This window comes from Kogia breviceps, chromosome 1, assembly GCF_026419965.1.
Source record: "Kogia breviceps isolate mKogBre1 chromosome 1, mKogBre1 haplotype 1, whole genome shotgun sequence".
In the NCBI taxonomy this organism is placed as follows: Eukaryota; Metazoa; Chordata; class Mammalia; order Artiodactyla; family Physeteridae; genus Kogia; species Kogia breviceps.
Window position 1 is genome coordinate 81,843,228 of NC_081310.1, and position 20,152 is coordinate 81,863,379.

General features: G+C 44.7%; 2 non-coding genes across 2 annotated transcripts; both read left to right on the top strand.

Moving 5' to 3' along the window:
• Window positions 1-3,373: 3,373 nt before the first annotated feature.
• On the top strand, window positions 3,374-3,446 carry TRNAV-CAC (transfer RNA valine (anticodon CAC)). Its single transcript has one exon. It is a non-coding gene; the product is annotated as a tRNA-Val (tRNA).
• Window positions 3,447-13,769: 10,323 nt separating this feature from the next.
• Window positions 13,770-13,842, top strand: TRNAV-CAC (transfer RNA valine (anticodon CAC)). The gene has a single exon. It is a non-coding gene; the product is annotated as a tRNA-Val (tRNA).
• Window positions 13,843-20,152: the final 6,310 nt, after the last annotated feature.

Below are 20,152 nucleotides of genomic sequence, written 5' to 3' on the forward strand. Positions count from 1 at the left end.
GGTGAGGGCTTTCTCTAGTTGCAGTGATTGGGGGCTACTCTTCACTGTGGTGGCTTCTCTTATTGTGGAGCACGGGCTCTAGGTACGCAGGCGTCAGTACTTGTGCCATGAGGGCTCAGTAGTTGTGGCTCACGGGGTCTAGAGCGTAGGCTCAGTAGTTGGTGTGCACGGGCTTAGTTGCTCCACGGCATGTGGGATCTTGCCGGACCAGGGCTCGACCCCGTGTCAACTGCCTTGGCAGGCGGATTCTTACCCAATATGCAACCAGGGAAGCCACAAAAAGTATTATTTTTAAAGTCAACACTGGCATTATTCTGTTGGAATGGGGTGCCCTAGAAAAATGTTTGTGTCCCCCTAAAGTCATAAAAAATGTTCGTACCGTTTAGGAATATCCTTGACTGGAAACAACTGGAATGTCCAATAGTAGAAAAACTATGTAGAGTTATATTCTTACAAGGAATACACACAGAGACAAAGAAGTACGTGAAAAATAGGGTTAAATTTCATAGAGATATTGTTGAGTGAAAGAAGTCAGAAACATGCCCCTGGATCCCCCCAAACCCAGTGCATGCCGTGTGATTCAATTTATGTGAAAGTAACAGAGAGGCTGGGAGGGGTATGTGTGCGATTACTCTGAGCTCTTGCATGGGAAGAGTCATGAGGAAGCCTTTTGTGGTCTGGTAATTTTCCATACCTCAGTTATTCAGGTTGCTTCATCAGTTATTCACGTTGGTGTACACTGGGAATGGTTTTGGAACTGTATACTCTTTGTACTTTATGCATATTATGCCTCATTTTTTAAAAGTTTAATGCCACTTGGTTATTGTGAAAGTGATGTTGATACATTGTCTTCTGCCTTGTCCTGGGCTAGGAGGAAAAGTAAATTCAAAAATTACTGTTGTATTTTTGCTGCCCTCAGAGTTTTGGCTTCCCTTCACTATCGGATATCAGACTACTTACTTATATGTTGCTGACAACCATTACCTGAAGCTGACATTCCACTGTTAATACTGTGTCAAAGAGGGAGCCAAGTGTGCATGACCAAATCTGCCCTTTTTTAGAATCAATATGAGTCAAGGAAGGGGGGGCGTACATGAAATTGAGAAATTCTCATGAGGAAAGTAGTTCAATTAGGCTTAACTAACTAACTCACAGGTGGCAAAGGTGGACACTGGCAGGTAGTACACAAAGAAAAGCCACCACATTCATTTCACCACTAAACTCTCAAGAATTTTTGGAGCATCCACACATAGCCAAAAGCGTTTACCTGATTAGTTCGGAACTTCACTAGATTAACCCGTCCCGAATAGGTGTCTGATGGCTTTCAGCTATCTGTTCCTCAAGGAAAGGGAAAACTCCCCTTTCTCAGGCTGTGTGTGTGTGTGTGTGTGTGTGTGTGTGTTTCCTCTCTTCTCTTTTCTGGCTCTTTTATAAATCCTGTCTTTGTTTAATGACAACATCCTAGTAACTGTTTCCCATTTTTATTAGTAACCACGTGAACTAACTCATTCAAAATCTCTTTACTACTTGAAGTAAGTCTGAAAGAGAAAAACAAATATCGTATATTAACGCATATATGTGGAACCTAGAGAAATGGTTCAGATGAACCGGTTTGCAGGGCAGAAAGAGAGACAGAGTTGTAGAGAACAAACATATGGACACCAACGCAGGGAAACTGGCAGAGGGGTTGGTGGTGGTGGGATGATTTGGGAGATTGGGATTGACATAGATACACTAATATGTATAAAATTATTAATAAGAACCTGCTGTAAAAAATAAATAAAATTCAAAAATAATCTCTTTACTAATGTTGAAGTATGATTTTCATATTCACATCTGTGTACACTATATTGGTAGCTTTGAAATGTATTCTTGGGTGGAGACTGCCATGGAAAGGGAAAGTTTAGGCCTTAAATTGTTGCAAGATAGGTCCTTCTTAGTCTTTAAATAGACGGTTTCCAATAAGTGTGTGTTTAACAAACATCATCATTCTGTCTGTGTCTAACGTCGTTGCTTCTCCAATGTCCTGTTTACTCTTTCTACTCTTCTTCTTCATTTCACTAATTAGTTTGCGGAGTTTTGTAGGCCTACCTTTCAATCTTCTTTTCCTTTTGAAATCGTGGAGGTTGAATAAGGAAGGGATGCAAATCTCAGTGAAGTTTTCTCAGTTACACGTGAGCATGGCGGCCAAGGGGCAGGGCTCTGGAGGCAAAGGGCCTGGGTCTGAGTGCTGGCTCTCACTGTCACGGGGGTGAGACCCTGAGAAGGTGAGCTCAGCTTTTCAGTGCCTCAGCGTTCTCATCTGCAACAAGGGGTGGTAAGTCCTACGCTATCTTCCAGGGTTGTTATGTGGACTTAGTAAGTTATTCCACAGTAAAGCACTGAGGAACAGTGCTGGTCATTCAGTAAAGCTCAAGAAAGCTGGTATTATCGTTACTATGAAGTCTTTTATTTCCCCTTCTAACTGTACCACTGCTGACTTTCAACATTCCCCAGAACAAATTACGATTGTTTAAATGTTTAGCTGACCTCTTCTCCGCCATACTAGTGACCTGCATCTGGAAAATTGGTTGGTTTGGATGGGGATCTAACGGGTGATCTAAAGGCAGTGGGGGACTGGATCCAACTTCATCAGATTCTTGGACCCTGGGCAGGCATGATGATTGTTTATCTCATGGTAGACTATCTCTTGCACATGTTTCTATAGCAAGAGCTTTTCATAGATAGTCAGACATACCTTAATGTTATAAGAAAAGTGCAAGTACGTACCAGTGACCTGTCTTTTTGCTTGTTGTTGTTTGAAGAAATCAAAGGAAGAAAAGAGAATTTACCTGGAAGTCGTAGTGTTCCTTCAGTTATGACGGAGCATTTGTAGCAAGCTAGCATTCACCCTGAAAAGGACTAAGTCAAGTGTAGATTAAAGGAATTCTGTTGGAAGGCTTCGGAGAAATGCAGCTAGGACCCTCAGGATCAGCTCCAGAGAGTGAGAAGCTCACTGGCATGAACCTAATTCTGTACCTAAGGGTCGCCCCTTAGGCCCAAAGGGCACTTGCCGGAACCCCAGGCTCCCTCAGCTTCTGGGAACTGAGGAGTCAGCAGGGGCGACCCCCCTGCCCTCGAGGGCATAGCTGTGGATCCCAGGACTCTGCGGTCGGTGCGGGAGCCCAAAGGCCGACTGTGGGAGGCTCCGGGGTCCTCCCTTCGGGGCAGGCTCGGAACCCTAAAACCAGGGCCTCTCGGAAGGCAGTCTCCTTGCCTGAGAGATCTTGGGGCTTCAAGGTTCATTCTTGAGTTGAAAAAGTTGGCGACTACGATAGTGGTGGCAGCACCTACCGATTTCAGGGATGTGTCACGAAGCTGTGCCACCGGCCGTGTTTCCGTAGTGTAGCGGTTATCACGTTCACCTCACACGCGAAAGGTCCCCGGTTCGAAACCGGGCGGAAACAAGCGTTCTTCCTTTCAGACATTTTTACCTTGCCATTCCAAGAAGCAAAACGGGCAGAAGGCAGGGGGGTGAGGCAGCGGGCGCAGCTGCATTTTCCACCCCCAGGGTACAGGGCAGGTGTCGCGTTGCTGCCTGACAGCCTGCTCAGCACCACGAGCCAGCCCTCCTTCCTCTGCTCTGAGTCACTGCGGAGTGCAGGCCACAGCCAGCTGATCCAAGTGGGCAAAGGACAAGGCTGACTTCGGGTCATTTTTACATCCGGAAATCCCCTCACCTACTATAGCGGGCGCCTCAATCTCTTCCACATGTTCACGCGACTTATGTCTCTGAAAACCAAGGAGTTCCTCCCTGGCTTGGCTTCACACACGTTCACCCCTGTGAAGCACACTTGGCTTTCCCCCACGTCGGCACACTTACGCAACAGTTTGATTTGCGTGACGGAACAAAAGAGACCGAACCCAACTGTGCACCGGGGACGCGAGCCAAAGACACGGCAATGAACAATGTCAGGCTCCACGAACTGAGCTGGTCGCGGAGGGGAAGGAGCCCGTGCCGCCGCCGTTAGCAGGAGAGCCCCCAGAGCCAGGGCAGACCTCAGGAAGTGGACGGATCTGCTCATCACCTGCTGACATCCCAGTCGGCACCTGACTCAAGAGAAAACCGAGGTTCAGAAAGAGAGCATGACCTTGGCCCCGCAGCACCCAGCGCTGAAGCTGGACCAGGACGGACCTTGTGTCCTGTCTCAGAGCCCAAGGCGTCGCCCAGGACTGGGGAGGTGAAGGGTGAGGGGCAGCCGGGCAAGGGCTGGGGGCCTCGCACAGCTGCAGTCAGCCCCGGGCTTCTGGGAAATCTCCGTTCCTGCTCTCCGGGTCTCTGAAGTGTAAGCTTTCCTTTTACAGTTTTCATCTGGAGACGCTAAGCGGGCCTCCTCAATGGTTCCCTGGTGGTCTAGTGGCTAGGATTCGGCGCTTTCACCGCTGCGGCCCGGGTTCGATTCCCGGTCAGGGAAGCGTGTTCTTTTTTCTTTCTTTGGTTTTTTTCTTCCTTCCCCCCCCCCCCCCCCTTCAGCGTCTCCACTGGCAGGAGAGTCTTCCTCTTCCTGCCCCGACCAGAGCTGTGTTTTGTTTCAAGGTTCAGATGCAGAAGAGCTTCTGCACGGAGTCCCCGAATGCCGGTGAGTCCCGGCCTCGGGGTCCTTGACATCGCTCAGGCTGGAGGAGGTGAGATGTAGTGAACAGCCTGGGCTGGCCAGCTGTCGCCTGGGCTCTTTTGTCCCTGCGTGTTACAAACCCGAAGTCTTATTTACACCGTTTTCATCCCAAGAGAATCGGGGACTCGAGTTCCAAAAATTCATTAAAAACCAAAACCAAAACCCTTTGAAACATACAAAACAGTTGCAAGAGTAATAACGTCATATATTCTGTACGTAAGTGCACAGTAAACATTTTCCCACGTTGGGTTTCTCACTCTCTCTCCGTATACGAGAATGGCGACATCACTTGAGAGTTCCTCGCAGACGTCTCCACCACTCAAGATTGCTCCTTTCGTCTGGCGTGTCTCTCCAAGCCAGCTTCTGCGGGACTTGTCCTCCAAGACCAGGGGAAGCCTTTGTCCTCGCGAGGAGGCCCTCTTGCCCTTTCAGGAACCTGAAATCCTTTCTCTTCAGGCTGCAGAGAAGCTTCAGGAGGAGTTTTATTCAGCTCGCCCCGAAGTGCAGGCCAGGCGCGCCCTGTGCTCGTAGGCGTCCCCCCGGACCGGGTGCCCTCCGGTCTCCTCCCGGTTGCCTTGGCGGGCAGTGGGGTCTTGGGTCAGCCCGAGCGCTGGAACCGCCTACTTCGGGAAAGGCCCTTCAGGGGAGTGCAGCTGCCCCTTGGCTCTTGCCTGGATCTCTGTGCCCTGCAGGGAGCGTAAAGGGTTCTGACAGGACACAAAGGCGACGAATCCCTCCCTGTAGTGAGTGGGAGGATGAGAGGACCACAAGGGAAATGCGTCAAAGGAAGGGGGAGTATTCTCAAGGGCTTGCCAGAATTGTCTGCATGGGTGGCTGCCCTATAATAGTGCTTAGTTTTGTCTTTTCCTCACCTTGACCCAGTCTCAGGTCCAGTGTGATCGACTGCTCTAAAGTTTCCGTTTTTCCGAAGCTTTGGAACTGGTACTGTTTTCCTGCGAGAAAGGTGGCACATCCTAGGAATTAGTGTCTACTCCGTAGAGATCAGAAGAGCCGCGTGCTCCAGTCTCTGTGGCGCAGTGGGTTAGCGCGTTCGGCTGTTAGTCGAAAGGTTGGTAATTCGAGCCCACCCAGGGACGGTGGGAGAGGTTTTAGAACCTTTAGAATCAGCGTTTTCCGTGCTGATTACCATTCCAGGTGTTCCGTGCTGATTATTACCCGTACATCTGCTCCCACAACGTTTACCGAAATGCATTCGGGGTCCTATCCACCTCACGACGGCTGCCAGTCTTGGGCCACACTCCCCGTCCCAGCTCTATTGTCTGTCGTCTCTATTGGACTCTATACTTACCTAACTTTCGGCCTCCTGAAAGAGATTGAGGAATCCACGGTCTGGTGGGGTAGTCCTTATTCTGCCAAGTTTATAGACTTGGACACGGAAGTTATATTTTATGTGTCTCAAATGTTTCATCTGTGAACGTTAGTAATTGTTCTATGAATGATATTATCAGTGAACTCATCATGATAATTCTCCTCTGCATTATTTTTGATAAAGGCATTTCTTCCATGGTTGTGTATTATTTGGTTTCATGGTTTCACGATGACGAATGTGCTGGAACCATCATTATTGTACTCACACCTCTGACCACTCGTGCAGGTGTTTCCATAGCGTAGAGAACCGGAAGTGCAAGTGCTACCGTTAGTGTTTCTATGCTTCTAATGTTGGTAAATCCTGCAAATTTGCCCTCCACAGAAGTGGGACCGAATCATCCTCCATTTTATTTTCCAGCCTTTCAATGTCCCTTTCTTCATTTACTTGCCAACACAGCAATCTTTCTATACATCTCTCTATGATAGTCTGACTAATAAAGGGAGCAGTGCCCTCCCGACATAACTAAGGGGAAGGACAACAGAGGGACATTGTGGGCATTACACACAGATATTCTATTGCATATGTTCGAAAGCTAATTCTCTGCTGACCTAGTCAACAGGGTCCAGAGAAGACCGCCCAGAATGACCTCTTTGACAACGTCCTGCCAAGCAACTTATCCAAAGAGGAGAATCTCGCTGATCCCACAGGTTTTTCTTCCTTCTCCCCTTTCCGCTTCTATTTATAAGTTTTGGTTATACTTTTAATTTGATGAAAACAATCGAATGCCTGTCCTCCCTCCTATAAAATGGGGAATTAGCATGCAAATAAATGTCTCTATATTATTCCTTGACACTTTTCTGTGTGTTTGTTTGTTTTGTGGCTGTGACTATAACCACTAGCCCATCTAAGACACATCGTGGGAGCCAAAAGAATCCTGACCCCCACAGTTTCCTGCTTCAGACCTGGACCCTTAGAGCTATTGGCTCATGTTTGCTCTGTTCTGTTAAATCTCATGTGCAGAAATTGAGCATTTTGACTTTTTCATACCGTGTGGTTACCGGACAGGTATTTTCTCTCTCTCTCTCCCTCTCATTTGTGCATCGCTAATTTCTCCTCTCAGTGCTGGATTCCGGGTTTAATTTTAAGAAGTGAACTTCTGGGGATAATCCCTGTTGGGTGGTGGTTGACAGGGATCCATTCCCTGTCAGGTAGACGATGCCAGCTAATGCAGACCATGAGTCTTTTTTCCCTGCTGCTCGTCCTGAGGATCCTGGTATTTCCTGGCACGTGACACCCCAACAGTGAGAACTTATCCACCTCTTGCCTTTCCACTATTTGGTAAAAACCATGTGGGCCCAGGCAGTTATTGTCAATAACTGCAATAGTGTAATATCTACACTAAGGACGATCTTAATATGCAATGGTTCCCTCATAAGGAGCTCAACATTAATGAGGGGGATTCATACAGGAAGAATATTGAAGTTTTAGCACGGAATAGGCAGCCTTCTTTCACTGGTATACTCTAGTTTCTAAATAACTGAAAAAATTCAAACAAATGTCCTTTAGGGATTGCTTAAATCAGACTACAGACAGCAGAGGAAAGACATTTATATCATTAGAAACAAGCAACAAAGTCAGCAACATGAGCACTTGGGACAAGTGCTAGAAATCAAGATTTAAACCTTCCAGAACTGTAAGCCAGTTCAGTCCTTGATACAAATGGATGAGGAGCAATGACTTCATGCACCGATACATACCCTGGAGACTCAAAAGCGTATCGCTTTCAGCAATGAGGGTCCTCCAAAAACCTAAATGTTGCTTAATTATTTCACTTTGTTTCCCTCACTGGCAAGTGTTATTAATACATATCATTGCTTCTGCTTTCACTTTAAATAATGTCCACTAGTTTGACGGCTTGCTTTGCCTTTTAAATCTATTTTTTTTCCAGAAAGAAATCAATATATTTTCTCTTCCTCTGGAGAGAATGGACAAATTAGGTCTGTAACCATTTAAAGGAGTCACTTCCCCAGTTAGCTTCAGGAACGTAATAATAATATATATAAATCTAAAATAGGAAGATTAAGAATTTCTGCGAGGGGCTTCCCTGGTGGTGCAGTGGTTGAGAATCCACCTGCCCATGCAGGGGACAGGGGTTCATGCCCTGGTCCAGGAAGATCCCACATGCTGCGGAGCGGCTGGGCCTGTGAGCCATGGCTGCTGAGCCAGCCTGTCTGGAGCCTGTGCTCCACGACGACGGGAGAGGCCTGCATACCGCAAAAAAAAAAAAAAAAAAGGATTTCTGGGAAAAATGCTTTACTACTTATGCTGTCAATGTGGTATCTATATAAGGAAAAATTGTGTTGTTGAATTTGTGACAAAGAAAAGAAACAAATTTAGCTGTAGATTAAATTAATGGTCTTGAATACCTGGAACAACAACGACAAACAACAGATGATATTGATAACAAAGATGAATCTTAATACTTTTATGCAATTTAAATAATTTATATGTTTGATATATAATGGCATTTAAAATGTTTCTATCATGTTGTGTTTTTTTTAATTGAGGCGTGTCAGTAAAATTAGATCGGTTTAATAATTTCGGTCTAAAAATGACTATATATATTTTTTTGTTTTCAGATTACCTTGTAATATAGAAAATAATGATGGTATAGCATTCTAGTATATAATTCTTGGCTTCATTTTGGCTTGAAAATCTGAGTTAAGTTGGATTTCCTAACTTTCCCATAATGGTTGTACTAGTCAAATAAGCGAACATATCCAATAAGTTTTTCAACTTCTAAAACTTTAAATTTATGTGTTGAAGTATATTAAATATACTAGTCAAGTACACTAAATATACTAATATCTTCAAAGAGGAATGAATACTTTTACTTCTAGAAACCAGATGACTCAATTATTCCACTTGTAATTTCTGGGAAATATTTTTAGGTGTCATGAAATATATGATTCCATATATACCAATATATGATTCCAACAGTCTCACGTTCCAATATGTGTCAGCCTAAATTATAAATTCAAGATCTAGAGTTAACTTTAATCCTTTGACTGATATTAAATTGATTTAATGAACGAATCATCTTTGGTTGCCTGCAAATTCTCTCTGTCTTTGTCCTTCCCGTTTGGACTAATTTCCTGATAGGTTGGCTGAAAACAACGCTTTCGTTGGGGAATGCTGTTGTTTTCCGGTTTCACATATATTTCTGTATTTTGCAGGTCTTTGGCTGGCGCTGTGGCTATTCTTACGTGCTCCCTTGACAGAAGTTCGGTAGAGTGGCTTGTGTTTTCCCTGCTCTGACACTTCAGAATCATAACCTTAATGCTGCGCACTGCACGGCTTCTGGAACCTTGTCAAAGGGCCTCCTAGCTTCTTGTTACACATTCATTCTTTGCACGGCACTTGCTTTTTATCACAGCAAGCACCAAAGTCCAGCTTTGCAAAGAAATAATATCATTGAAAAGAATGTAGAATAATCTACCGTTGCCAGATTTTACTATGTAAGTTACACCTCAATAAAGCTTACTTTAAAAAAAAAAAAAGACAAACAAAACCAAATGTTGACAGGATGGAAAGCACTGGAAATTCTTATTCATTTCTGGAAAGGGTATAAAAAAGTTCAGCAGGTTGGAAAAACAACTTGGCAGCATCAACTGAGCGTCATGCATACACAGTTACGTGCTGTGGCCCAGAAATCGTACTGTTAGCTGTGCTATACCTTTGACCTGTGCTCTCCAATAGGATAGGGGCAAGCCACATGGAGCTATTGAACCCTTGAAAGTTCCTAGGGCCGAAGGCTGTGGTGATAATATTTTGATGTAGTAAGTCTCCTAAAACATTAAAATAGATTAAAATAGAAAATTCAACATTCCTGTGACAGGTTTGAAAACTAATAAAGGGAAACGTCACTGAAACGAAGTCTGGAGAGCAGAAGTGGTAGCTCCCACGGGGCAGCGCCCAAGTGCAAAGACAGGGAGTGTCGTCAGTTACAGACCCAAACAGAAGAAGCATCAACAAGAAGGAAGCATCGATTACAGGCCCCAACAGAAAAACATGTACATTGCATCTCCTGCAAGAAATCAGCAACTTGGCAATGAGAAACCGTCATCACCCTGAACTTTCACTTTTCTCCAGTGGACTTGGCTTCAGAACAACCTCGCTCAGCTTCCTTCTCTTTCTCTGTAAAGTAAGGTTCCTTCCTCTCCTTTGTTTGTGGGACTTGCCTGTGGCTTTTGCTATGGCTTGCTTGTCCTGAATTGCAATTCTTCCGCTATTCCTGAGTAAACCCTTTTTGCTGGAAAGAAACCCCAAACCCAAAAAACCCCCCAACTTTTATATATTTTTATACTTATAAATTTTTAAAATTTATTTGGGTTTTTGGCTGCGTTGGGTCTTTGTTGCTGGGTGAGGGCTTTCTCTAGTTGCAGTGATTGGGGGCTACTCTTCACTGTGGTGGCTTCTCTTATTGTGGAGCACGGGCTCTAGGTACGCAGGCGTCAGTACTTGTGCCATGAGGGCTCAGTAGTTGTGGCTCACGGGGTCTAGAGCGTAGGCTCAGTAGTTGGTGTGCACGGGCTTAGTTGCTCCATGGCATGTGGGAGCTTTCCGGACCAGGGCTCGACCCCGTGTCAACTGCCTTGGCAGGCGGATTCTTACCCAATATGCAACCAGGGAAGCCACAAAAAGTATTATTTTTAAAGTCAACACTGGCATTATTCTGTTGGAATGGGGTGCCCTAGAAAAATGTGTATGTCCACCTAAAGTCATAAAAAAGGTTCGTACCATTTCAGAATATCCTCGACTGGAAACAACTGGAATGTCCAACAGTCAAAAACTATGTAGAGTTATATTCTTACAATGAATAGACACAAAGAACTAGGTGAAAAATTAGGGTTAAATTTTACTGACATTATGTTGAGTGAAAGATGTCAGACCCCTGCCCTTCCAGCCCCCCAGACCCAGTGCATGCCCTGTGATTCAATTTATGTGAAAGTAACAGAGAGGCTGGGAGGGGTATGTGTGCGATTACTCTGAGCTCTTGCATGGGAAGAGTCATGAGGAAGCCTTTTGTGGTCTGGTAATTTTCCATACCTCAGTTATTCAGGTTGCTTCATCAGTTATTCACGTTGGTGTACACTGGGAATGGTTTTGGAACTGTATACTCTTTGTACTTTATGCATATTATGCCTCATTTTTTAAAAGTTTAATGCCACTTGGTTATTGTGAAAGTGATGTTGATACATTGTCTTCTGCCTTGTCCTGGGCTAGGAGGAAAAGTAAATTCAAAAATTACTGTTGTATTTTTGCTGCCCTCAGAGTTTTGGCTTCCCTTCACTATCGGATATCAGACTACTTACTTATATGTTGCTGACAACCATTACCTGAAGCTGACATTCCACTGTTAATACTGTGTCAAAGAGGGAGCCAAGTGTGCATGACCAAATCTGCCCTTTTTTAGAATCAATATGAGTCAAGGAAGGGGGGGCGTACATGAAATTGAGAAATTCTCATGAGGAAAGTAGTTCAATTAGGCTTAACTAACTAACTCACAGGTGGCAAAGGTGGACACTGGCAGGTAGTACACAAAGAAAAGCCACCACATTCATTTCACCACTAAACTCTCAAGAATTTTTGGAGCATCCACACATAGCCAAAAGCGTTTACCTGATTAGTTCGGAACTTCACTAGATTAACCCGTCCCGAATAGGTGTCTGATGGCTTTCAGCTATCTGTTCCTCAAGGAAAGGGAAAACTCCCCTTTCTCAGGCTGTGTGTGTGTGTGTGTGTGTGTGTGTTTCCTCTCTTCTCTTTTCTGGCTCTTTTATAAATCCTGTCTTTGTTTAATGACAACATCCTAGTAACTGTTTCCCATTTTTATTAGTAACCACGTGAACTAACTCATTCAAAATCTCTTTACTACTTGAAGTAAGTCTGAAAGAGAAAAACAAATATCGTATATTAACGCATATATGTGGAACCTAGAGAAATGGTTCAGATGAACCGGTTTGCAGGGCAGAAAGAGAGACAGAGTTGTAGAGAACAAACATATGGACACCAACGCAGGGAAACTGGCAGAGGGGTTGGTGGTGGTGGGATGATTTGGGAGATTGGGATTGACATAGATACACTAATATGTATAAAATTACTAATAAGAACCTGCTGTAAAAAATAAATAAAATTCAAAAATAATCTCTTTACTAATGTTGAAGTATGATTTTCATATTCACATCTGTGTACACTATATTGGTAGCTTTGAAATGTATTCTTGGGTGGAGACTGCCATGGAAAGGGAAAGTTTAGGCCTTAAATTGTTGCAAGATAGGTCCTTCTTAGTCTTTAAATAGACGGTTTCCAATAAGTGTGTGTTTAACAAACATCATCATTCTGTCTGTGTCTAACGTCGTTGCTTCTCCAATGTCCTGTTTACTCTTTCTACTCTTCTTCTTCATTTCACTAATTAGTTTGCGGAGTTTTGTAGGCCTACCTTTCAATCTTCTTTTCCTTTTGAAATCGTGGAGGTTGAATAAGGAAGGGATGCAAATCTCAGTGAAGTTTTCTCAGTTACACGTGAGCATGGCGGCCAAGGGGCAGGGCTCTGGAGGCAAAGGGCCTGGGTCTGAGTGCTGGCTCTCACTGTCACGGGGGTGAGACCCTGAGAAGGTGAGCTCAGCTTTTCAGTGCCTCAGCGTTCTCATCTGCAACAAGGGGTGGTAAGTCCTACGCTATCTTCCAGGGTTGTTATGTGGACTTAGTAAGTTATTCCACAGTAAAGCACTGAGGAACAGTGCTGGTCATTCAGTAAAGCTCAAGAAAGCTGGTATTATCGTTACTATGAAGTCTTTTATTTCCCCTTCTAACTGTACCACTGCTGACTTTCAACATTCCCCAGAACAAATTACGATTGTTTAAATGTTTAGCTGACCTCTTCTCCGCCATACTAGTGACCTGCATCTGGAAAATTGGTTGGTTTGGATGGGGATCTAACGGGTGATCTAAAGGCAGTGGGGGACTGGATCCAACTTCATCAGATTCTTGGACCCTGGGCAGGCATGATGATTGTTTATCTCATGGTAGACTATCTCTTGCACATGTTTCTATAGCAAGAGCTTTTCATAGATAGTCAGACATACCTTAATGTTATAAGAAAAGTGCAAGTACGTACCAGTGACCTGTCTTTTTGCTTGTTGTTGTTTGAAGAAATCAAAGGAAGAAAAGAGAATTTACCTGGAAGTCGTAGTGTTCCTTCAGTTATGACGGAGCATTTGTAGCAAGCTAGCATTCACCCTGAAAAGGACTAAGTCAAGTGTAGATTAAAGGAATTCTGTTGGAAGGCTTCGGAGAAATGCAGCTAGGACCCTCAGGATCAGCTCCAGAGAGTGAGAAGCTCACTGGCATGAACCTAATTCTGTACCTAAGGGTCGCCCCTTAGGCCCAAAGGGCACTTGCCGGAACCCCAGGCTCCCTCAGCTTCTGGGAACTGAGGAGTCAGCAGGGGCGACCCCCCTGCCCTCGAGGGCATAGCTGTGGATCCCAGGACTCTGCGGTCGGTGCGGGAGCCCAAAGGCCGACTGTGGGAGGCTCCGGGGTCCTCCCTTCGGGGCAGGCTCGGAACCCTAAAACCAGGGCCTCTCGGAAGGCAGTCTCCTTGCCTGAGAGATCTTGGGGCTTCAAGGTTCATTCTTGAGTTGAAAAAGTTGGCGACTACGATAGTGGTGGCAGCACCTACCGATTTCAGGGATGTGTCACGAAGCTGTACCACCGGCCGTGTTTCCGTAGTGTAGCGGTTATCACGTTCGCCTCACACGCGAAAGGTCCCCGGTTCGAAACCGGGCGGAAACAAACGTTCTTCCTTTCAGACATTTTTACCTTGCCATTCCAAGAAGCAAAACGGGCAGAAGGCAGGGGGGTGAGGCAGCGGGCGCAGCTGCATTTTCCACCCCCAGGGTACAGGGCAGGTGTCGCGTTGCTGCCTGACAGCCTGCTCAGCACCACGAGCCAGCCCTCCTTCCTCTGCTCTGAGTCACTGCGGAGTGCAGGCCACAGCCAGCTGATCCAAGTGGGCAAAGGACAAGGCTGACTTCGGGTCATTTTTACATCCGGAAATCCCCTCACCTACTATAGCGGGCGCCTCAATCTCTTCCACATGTTCACGCGACTTATGTCTCTGAAAACCAAGGAGTTCCTCCCTGGCTTGGCTTCACACACGTTCACCCCTGTGAAGCACACTTGGCTTTCCCCCACGTCGGCACACTTACGCAACAGTTTGATTTGCGTGACGGAACAAAAGAGACCGAACCCAACTGTGCACCGGGGACGCGAGCCAAAGACACGGCAATGAACAATGTCAGGCTCCACGAACTGAGCTGGTCGCGGAGGGGAAGGAGCCCGTGCCGCCGCCGTTAGCAGGAGAGCCCCCAGAGCCAGGGCAGACCTCAAGAAGTGGACGGATCTGCTCATCACCTGCTGACATCCCAGTCGGCACCTGACTCAAGAGAAAACCGAGGTTCAGAAAGAGAGCATGACCTTGGCCCCGCAGCACCCAGCGCTGAAGCTGGACCAGGACGGACCTTGTGTCCTGTCTCAGAGCCCAAGGCGTCGCCCAGGACTGGGGAGGTGAAGGGTGAGGGGCAGCCGGGCAAGGGCTGGGGGCCTCGCACAGCTGCAGTCAGCCCCGGGCTTCTGGGAAATCTCCGTTCCTGCTCTCCGGGTCTCTGAAGTGTAATCTTTCCTTTTACAGTTTTCATCTGGAGACGCTAAGCGGGCCTCCTCAATGGTTCCCTGGTGGTCTAGTGGCTAGGATTCGGCGCTTTCACCGCTGCGGCCCGGGTTCGATTCCCGGTCAGGGAAGCGTGTTCTTTTTTCTTTCTTTGGTTTTTTTCTTCCTTTTTTCCCCCCCTTCAGTGTCTCCACTGGCAGGAGAGTCTTCCTCTTCCTGCCCCGACCAGAGCTGTGTTTTGTTTCAAGGTTCAGATGCAGAAGAGCTTCTGCACGGAGTCCCCGAATGCCGGTGAGTCCCGGCCTCGGGGTCCTTGACATCGCTCAGGCTGGAGGAGGTGAGATGTAGTGAACAGCCTGGGCTGGCCAGCTGTCGCCTGGGCTCTTTTGTCCCTGCGTGTTACAAACCCGAAGTCTTATTTACACCGTTTTCATCCCAAGAGAATCGGGGACTCGAGTTCCAAAAATTCATTAAAAACCAAAACCAAAACCCTTTGAAACATACAAAACAGTTGCAAGAGTAATAACGTCATATATTCTGTACGTAAGTGCACAGTAAACATTTTCCCACGTTGGGTTTCTCACTCTCTCTCCGTATACGAGAATGGCGACATCACTTGAGAGTTCCTCGCAGACGTCTCCACCACTAAAGATTGCTCCTTTCGTCTGGCGTGTCTCTCCAAGCCAGCTTCTGCGGGACTTGTCCTCCAAGACCAGGGGAAGCCTTTGTCCTCGCGAGGAGGCCCTCTTGCCCTTTCAGGAACCTGAAATCCTTTCTCTTCAGGCTGCAGAGAAGCTTCAGGAGGAGTTTTATTCAGCTCGCCCCGAAGTGCAGGCCAGGCGCGCCCTGTGCTCGTAGGCGTCCCCCCGGACCGGGTGCCCTCCGGTCTCCTCCCGGTTGTCTTGGCGGGCAGTGGGGTCTTGGGTCAGCCTGAGCGCTGGAACCGCCTACCTCGGGAAAGGCCCTTCAGGGGAGTGCAGCTGCCCCTTGGCTCTTGCCTGGATCTCTGTGCCCTGCAGGGAGCGTAAAGGGTTCTGACAGGACACAAAGGTGACGAATCCCTCCCTGTAGTGAGTGGGAGGATGAGAGGACCACATGGGAAATGCGTCAAAGGAGGGGGAGTATTCGCAAGGGGTTTTCAGAATTGCCTGCATGGGCGCTGTTAGGTGGTTGGCTGCCCTACGATAATAATGCTTAGTTGTGTCTTCTCCTGGCCTTGACCCAGTCCCAGGTCCAGTCTGAGTCCAAGCTCAGAAGCATCCCGGTTTACCGTACATATTCCATTGTGCCTCCCTCCAAAGTGAGGTAGTGATCCAACTTCTATTTCCAGGATCCTAGTGGATAGCGACCATGTTTGTTTGTTTTTTTTTCCTTGAACTTTCTGTTTTGCTGAAATGTAACTCAGGAAAAGAAAAAAGGTTTTGCTGTAGATAAATTAGTGCTCTCCATGCTAGGTACAAGAAAACAAATTCAGGTTGATAATTAGGATGAATCTCGAATACTTTTAACACTCTAGAGAATTCTAATAATTTATGTATAATTGCATCGAAAATATTTATGTCCTATTATACTTCCAGAGAGAACTCCTTGTATGCATCACAGTGGTTTAATAATTTTGGTCTAAAAAAATTTTGGTCTAAAAACTACTTTATGTTGTCTTCCAGATTTTCTAACAATGTGGAAAATATGGGTGGCACAGTATTCTAGTTTGTACAAGTTTCGGATTTATTTTCTATTCAAAATCCTAATGAAAGTGAACTCCCTAAATTTCCTGTATTGGTTTTAGTATCCCTTAAGCAAACTTTAATTCCAATAAATATTTATGTTTACAAAATTTAAAATTATGTGTTCCACTCTACTCAATACTGTGTAATGACATATATGGGGAAAGAATCTAATAAAGAGTGGATATATGTATATGTATAACTGATTCACTTTGCTGTACACCTGAAACTAACACAACACTGTAAATCAACTATACTCCAATAAAACTTAAAAAATATATGTGTTCCAGTAAATTAAATATACCATATAATATATTTTAAATGAAGATTAACTCTTATAATTCTAGAAATCATAGCGACTTAATTATTCCACTTAAAACTTTGGGGTAAATGTTCTTAGGTATCATCTAATATGTGATTCCAACTTGCATTTCTCTGTTACAATTCAGCTCAATTTTCGATTTTAAGATCTATCATTATCTTTAAGTTCTTTGACTGATACTAAATTGGGTTAATTAATGTGTAATCTTTGCCTGGAGAATTTCTAATTAAGGTAGAAATAACAAAACACTGTTTTAATATTCTGCCTCATATTTTTATAGATTATAGAGTGGCCATAGGTTAAAAGATTAAGATGTGTGGGAACCTTTAGGAGACGTTGGTGAATGTAGCCATCATGTCACTTGAAGAAGTGTAAAACACATGGACTGTCTAAGCCAGGAAGTAAGGACCTGTTGTTTACCTGAGGCCCTTGTTTATTTTTTAAAAAATCCTGATTCTTTGCTATTTGCCTTCTAGATCTGAAGTCACCCATTTTCCCCTATGCTATGCATCTCTTGTTTCACTCACTGCTGGTGCCCTTAGGCTCTGGTAGGTGGATAAGCCTGGGAAAGACATGACAGGGTTTGCTCCCGCTGTGATTCTTATTTTTGATGATTCCAGATGTGGAGTCATTCAGATATGGATGCAATAGGGGCACGGACCTTGAGTTTGCTCCTGATGCAGCATCTCTCCTGGAGAAGGGTCTGGTACTGTAAACACCTAATAAGTGCTTGCTGATTGAAGGCATCCTAATGCAAGGTCCTGGAAAGCTGAAGAGCAGGAAAAGAAAGTGGGCAAGATCCACAGCTGCCTAGAGTATAAGGGACAGAGAGAGACAGATAGGTAAACACTCAAAGAGAGAGACAGGGAAATATCCTAGAACCTAGAAACATCCTAGATTTAGTATGCAAAAACCAAAGAGCTCTTGTTTGCTCATGAGATTCAACAGAGGAATCAATGGAAGTTGAACCAATAACTTTAAGGATCCAGGTTTGCACAAGAGGCATTATTGGGTGCAGAATTCTGTAGGTTGCAACAGTCTGTCTCAGATGGGATAGTTTTTGCAGAAATAGCCACATACTGTCAAGAAATCAGATAAAGACAGTCATGGGCATGCAAATGCATCCTGGTATAGGAGGGAGACCAGTCATTAGATCGTGTGCATCCAACCAAAGCAAATATGAAATTTATAAAGAAAAGGGAAGAGAAATAAATGTCTGGGGCCAGTGTTTTTTGTTTTTTTGTTTGTTTTTTTTCCTCTCTAACTGATAAGCTGCTTGACAGGAAGCAATCCAGAGTCATTCTGGCTGGTCTTCTCTGGATTCAGTTAAATAGGTCACCACTGAAAAAAATTACAATTGTTGGAAGACTTTCCAAACATCTTGAGAATATAGCTGCTGAACATATGCAATATGGTATCTCTGGGTAATGCCTACATTGTCCTTCTATTGTACCTCCCACTTAGTTGAATCAGTAGGGCACCACTCCCCTCGTTAGAGTAACAGATAGATGTACAGAAAGTTTGTTGTGATGGCAAGACTATAAAGAAAAAGGCTCTTTCCTTGAGTTGGAAAAATACACTGGAATATAAATTAGCCCACCTATTGCAGTAAAACTAAGAACATAAAGAGATGCCTTCAGCTTCTGACAAAGGTGGAGTGACAGAAATCAGATTTACCCTCCTGCCTAAATCTCTCTCCCCCTTTTCCCCACCCCTAAAGGGAAAAAAAGGACAAAAGACATGAAATACTGGTTTTCAAGACACTGGAAATCAGGCAGCAAAGGACAGCAACCCCTGAGAGATGAGAAACAAACAAGATGAGTCCTGCCATTGGCCCAGCTTACTGCTTTCAGAGAGTTTCCAGGCTGAGCCCCAGAAGGGGGATCTGAGGTCAATTCCTTGGACTGTGGAGAGCAAGGCAGCTAGAGTTCACGGGACAAAGATCCAGTGATAAGAGACAGAGGGAGAGAGAGAATGCAGGGATATGAAAGGGTCTCCCTCAAGTACTCAGCAGAGTAATAAACAGGGTATACTTATGAAGAAACTGCCTGAGGCTAAGGAAAGAAACTTTTAAAAAGATCATGGAACAATGCCTGGTGCTCACTCAGGACAGGCAATTGTACTTGCTCCCCCCAGCCAGACTGGACTACACATAATTCATGGGCTATTGGGAATAACATCCAGGAAACTCTTGTTTCAGTGGTGGGAATAATCAGCCCTGGACTGACCTACCTAAAAAATCATCAAAGCAAGATCCAAAGGGATCAAACTGTTTACAAGTCACTTAACTGTACTCCAGAACAAAACTCAAGAAGTTTTATAGGAATACCAAAATAGCCAGTGCCCAAGAAGGGAAACTTTGACAATGTCTGGTATCCAATTAAAGAATGCCAGGAATGTAAAGAGGGAGGAAAATATGATGCATAATGAGGAGACTAATCAATCAATCAAAACTGAACCACAACTGACATGATGTAAAAATCAGCAGAGAGGACTTCAAACAGTTATCATGACTGTTACATATGTCCAAAAAGTTAATTAAAAATGTGGAACATACAAAAATGGCCAAAATTAAACTTTAGAGATGAAAACTGTAACATCTAAGACAGTAAGTTCACCAGGTTGAACAGCAGATTAGACATTGCAGGGAAAAAAAAATTAGGGAACACAAAGCCATGAACAACTGACATGATGAAATGACAAGATCCAAAATGAAACAACCGACAAGATCCAAAATGAAACTCACTGTCAAAAAAAATGTTTTTAACGAACATAGTGTCATTGACTGGTAAGGCAACGTTAAAAGACCTTATACATGCGTGACTGATGTCCCTGAAAATACACAGGGAGAAGAAACAATCTTTGAAGAAACAATGTCAGAAAATTCCAGTCGTAGTAAAGATTATGAACCTACTGATCCAATGAGCCAAATGAACAAAATAAATGAGCACAAGAAACATGAAAAACATCTAGTCACATCATAATTAAATTGCTCAAATCCATTGAAAAAGAATAAAATCCCGAAAGGGACCAGAGGAAAAAGATAGGGTACATACAGAAACAAAAATAAATGTCAGATTTCTTATCAGAAGCAGTGAAAGTGAGAAGACAGTGGAGCAACCTCTGTAAAGGACTGAAGGCCAAAAAGGCAAGGTGGAATTTTCTGACTCCCTCCCTCAAAGTCTTTCCAAAATGAAGGTGAATAATGACATTTACAGACATACAAATGCTGAAAGACTTCATCACCAGCAGACCCACATCACAAGAAATGTTAAAGGAGTCCTCCAGGAAGAACAACACTGACATCAGACGGAAATCTGTTATGTGCACAAAGGGATGAAGGAAAACAGAAATGGTATCAGCATGGGTAAAATATGATTTTTTTCT